General features: G+C 40.5%; 1 non-coding gene across 1 annotated transcript; it reads left to right on the forward strand.

Annotated features, from left to right (window-relative positions):
* The first annotated feature begins 1,862 nt into the window (after positions 1-1,862).
* LOC145117931 (small nucleolar RNA R71) lies at positions 1,863-1,969 on the forward strand. The gene has a single exon (XR_013712923.1). It is a non-coding gene; the product is annotated as a small nucleolar RNA R71 (small nucleolar RNA).
* Positions 1,970-4,335: the final 2,366 nt, after the last annotated feature.

Genomic DNA, 4,335 nt, shown 5'->3' on the forward strand with positions numbered 1-4,335 from the left:
CGAGTTGGTAGCTGAATTTACGAATTCTGTTTTTTTTTCGCTTGGACTCGGCGAGTAGATCGGCCCTACTCGGCGAGTTGAAGTGTCAGATTGCCTCACCAATTCTTCAAACTCAGCTTCTTCCAGCAGCCTCTCGATGTCCATTAAGTCTTTTTCTGCATCAAATTCTTCATCAAAAATTGTGAACTTGCTGGAATCTTCACTTATGCATTCCTTCAATAATTCATCAAGCATGTCAATTGAGAATGCCGTGTCGTCACTATTCCGTGCATACTTCATAGCTTGATCAACCCCAAATGTGACTGAATCTTCTCCTACCCGCAAAGTGAGCTTCGAGTCCCTCATGTCTACTATAGCACTTGCCGTGTTGAGGAAGGGTCTTCCAAGGATGATTGGGACTTGAGGATCCGCCTCCATGTCTAGAATTATGAAATCAGCGGGAAATACAAACTTGTCCACTTTGACCACTAAGTCTTCACATATTCCTCTTGGGAAAGTGATTGTCTTGTTAGCTAAATGAATCGCCATACGAATTGGTCTTGGTTCCAGGAGATCCAGCTTCTTGAAGAATGAATAAGGCATTAAATTCACACTTGCTCCTGAATCAGCCAAGGCATGAGTGGTAGCTAAATTGCCAAATTGGCAAGGTAAAGTTAAGCTCCCCGGGTCACACTTGCTCCTGAATCAGCCAAGGCATGGCGGCTGAGCAATTCTCATTGAGGACTACCTTCTTCACTTCCTCCATCTTCCTTCTATTAGTGAGAAGTTCCTTAAGGAACTTTGCATATTTGGGCATTTGTGCGACAGCTTCGATGAAGGGTATGTTGATTTGAAGAGCCTTTATATGATCTAGAAACTTCTGGTACTCCTCTTCCTACTTCACTTTCTTAGCTCGGGCTGGGTATGGCAATGGCGGCTGGTAAAACTTTTCAGGGGTTTGATTGTTCGGATTTGGCAGTGGACTCGCCGAGTCCATATTCTGTACTCGGCGAGTAGAGCTGTCAGATTCAAGATTTTGATTTTCTGCTTGATTTTCTGCTTCCTCCTTCTGTGATTCTTTGGGTGCTTCATTCTGAATAGGGGCCAGAGGAGTGATTATTTTCCCACTTCTTGTTGTGACTATGTTTATGTGCGCGCCTCGTGGGTTGTTTTCGGTTTTGCTAGGAAGTTCGCCCGGTGATCTTTGGTTTATTTGTTGAGCAAGTTGCCCTAGCTGCGTTTCTATGTTGTGGATAGATGCTTGCTGGTTTCTAAGCATGGTCCTTGTTTCTTGAATTGCAGCATCATGATCACTATGTCTCTTTTCTGAAGCAGCTACAAATTTGGTAAGCATTTCTTCCAAACTTGGTTTTCTTTCTTGTGATGGCTCCCCCTTTTGGTAAAAACCCCTTCCCTTTTGCTTGAACTTCTCCTCCTTAGCCTTCTTGTACTCGTCATAAGGGAGCCACTCTTTCTTTGGTCTACGCCAATCTTCATCATATCGGTCCCCACTTGAGTAACAAACTTGCACCTTTTTGTTGCCATTCTCATCCAAATCGCAGTCTCTAGTAAGGTGAGGCCCATTGCAATTTTCGCAACCCACCCGAATAGCATGTATCGTTTGGTCCATTTTATCCATCCTCCTATCCATGGTTTTTAGCATAGCCATAACTGCTGACAAGTCTTCTGAAGCTGCATAGGCGGCCCCCCTCGTCACATCATTTCTTGGATTGTGGTATTCTCTAGAATGCTTAGAGAATTCTTCAATTAGTTGCTTTATCACTGGAGGTGCCTTCTTCGTGAGTGGACCTTGCGAGTCAAGTAATTGCCTAGTGGTAACATTTACTCCATCATAGAAGATGGAGAGTTCTTGTTGACTATTGAGGTCATGATGTGGTCAATTCCTTAGCAGGCTCTTGTACCTCTCCCACGCTTCATATAGTGATTCTCCAGCTTGTTGTTCAAAGTTAGCTATGACTTTCTTTAGCTTGGATATCTTGGATGGCGGGCAGAATTGATCAATGAACTCTTCTTTCATTTGGGCCCATGTAGTGATAGATCCTGGGGGCAATGACTTGAGCCAATCCTTGGCAGCACCCTTCAAAGTAACCGGAAGCATGCGAAGTAGCTGAGTTTCCCGAGGCACATTTGTAACATTGAAATAATCAGCTACATCATTGACTTCGTCCAAGTGTTTGTAAGCGTCTTCGTGGTCTTTGCCTGTGAAGGGGATCTCCTTAAGTAGAGCCAGGATGTGACCCTTGAGCTCAAAAGTAGCAGTAGCGGGGATTGCGGGTTGCACAAGTCCCGGTCCGGTATCATCGCGTATCCTCTTCTTCCATTCCCCCATGGGGACTTCATCAATGTTAGCCATGAGAATAGCTAATTAGTCGTCGGAATCGGAAACGTGACCGAATGTAGGGTCTTCTTCTTCCTCGGTCTCGTACTCGGCGTCTTCTTTAGTTGGGTCTTCGATTGTCAAAGAGGCGTTGGATGCTCCTGATTTGCTGCTCTTCTTCTTGCTGAAAACGGACTTTAGGTTCTTTACTGGCGAATTCCTTGAAGAAGCGGATTCTCCAACGGATTTTCCTTTGTTCTTCCTTAGGGCAGATTCCGGGTCGTCTAGAGGAGGGATCAAAGGTGTATCAGATCCTCGGGTCATGAAACAACTACAAATAAAACAAGAAAAACGCATAAGAAGAACAAAAATAAAATAAAAGCTAAAACTGTGAACAGTGATGGACTCGCCGAGTTTCGTCGAGTGCACTCGGCGAGTTCAAGGTAAAAACAGAAAAAATTTCTACTTAATTTATTAAAACAGGGATTGATCAAAACCTATACTAACTACTAAATTACCTCAGAATTAACTTTGTGTAAGATAAATCCCACACAAAGGATCGATAAAAATAGAAATTAGTGCTAATTTAGAACCGTTCCCCGGCAACGGCGCCAAAAACTTGATGTGTGTGAAATGCACTGGTTTTAATCCTACTTTTGAGTTATAAATTAAGCACACAAAGGCAGTGAACCTGTCTTTTAGTGGTATAGTTGGGTAAGTAGAGTGTCGAACTCAGGGAACGGTAAATTAAAACTAAAGACTAATTTTATCTAAATTAAATAGTAAATATGGGTTTTCTCTAGTCTTACAAGACTAGAAACTTACTAATACTACTTAGGCTAAGAACTAGAAAAACAAAGATTTAACTGAATTTAATAATAAAAGGGACTTCTGTTTAGTTCAACTCAATTGATCCTATGGTTGATATTATGGTAATAGTGCAATGGATTAATTCTTCTATTGGCTACCGATTCAAGTGATTAGCCTTGCGTTCGCTACGATAATCCTTAGAAAACAAACTAACTCAAACAGTGATCAGTTGTCTAATTTAATTTAATTCACTATATTATTTATTCGGGTTAATTTAGACTTGTAATAGCTAACTAAATTGGTCCTTTAGTTAACCTCTTGCTGATGGTCATCAAACAAGCTCACACATGAATTTACCTAATTTTTCTTATTAATTCTAGTTTCACGTTCGTTAGTCCTAGATATATGATAAAGTGGTCACATAAACATATGGGGTTGATAATTAAAAGATGTTCATACTATTTAATTATCTTCCTATTAACAGAAAATTAGTTATCATTCACACACAAGGTTCTTTAACAAGCTAAAATTAACAAAATCACCAATATTTAATTAATCCTACCATTAATCAAACCATAATATCAATTTTGTATCCCCAAACAGAAGTTTAAGAGTTTTAGCTCATGATTGAGGTAATTAACAGCAATAAAACGAATTCTAATTGTCTAACCATAATTGAGAAACAATAGATTAAGTAGAATGATGAGAATGTGCCTCAAATCTTCTTCGGAATTGGATTCTAGGTTGTATCTTCGTTCTCTAGGGTTCTTCTGGCTCTTCAATCGCAGCTTGCTTCTCCCCAAAGGTTCCAGTAGTCCTTCCATCGGGTTAAGACCCGCTATTTATAATTATCACAAAACAGGGGCTACTCGGCGAGTAGGTCGTGGACTCGCCGAGTACTAGTGTGAAATCCGTGTTCGGTAAGGAATCTTGACTTTTCTTTCGGGAACATTCTAATGAACTCGCCGAGTACATGCGTGGACTCGCCGAGTAGGTGTGTAGTTTTCCCTTTTTCTTCATTCTTTGGTCTCTAATTGCTTCTCCTTTTTCCTTTCTGCTTCCAAGCATGTCTTTTGGACTGAAAACACAATATAAGCATTATTAAGTACCTTTTGTCCATATTATGCATATAATTAGCCAAAAATGAATAGAAATATATGTTAAACATATGATTAATTATGCACATATCAGGATCCGAGGACAATATC

The sequence above is a fragment of the Lactuca virosa genome, chromosome 5 (genome assembly GCF_052849685.1).
Source record: "Lactuca virosa cultivar CGN04683 chromosome 5, Lactuca_virosa_CGN04683_v6, whole genome shotgun sequence".
Taxonomy (NCBI): domain Eukaryota; kingdom Viridiplantae; phylum Streptophyta; class Magnoliopsida; order Asterales; family Asteraceae; genus Lactuca; species Lactuca virosa.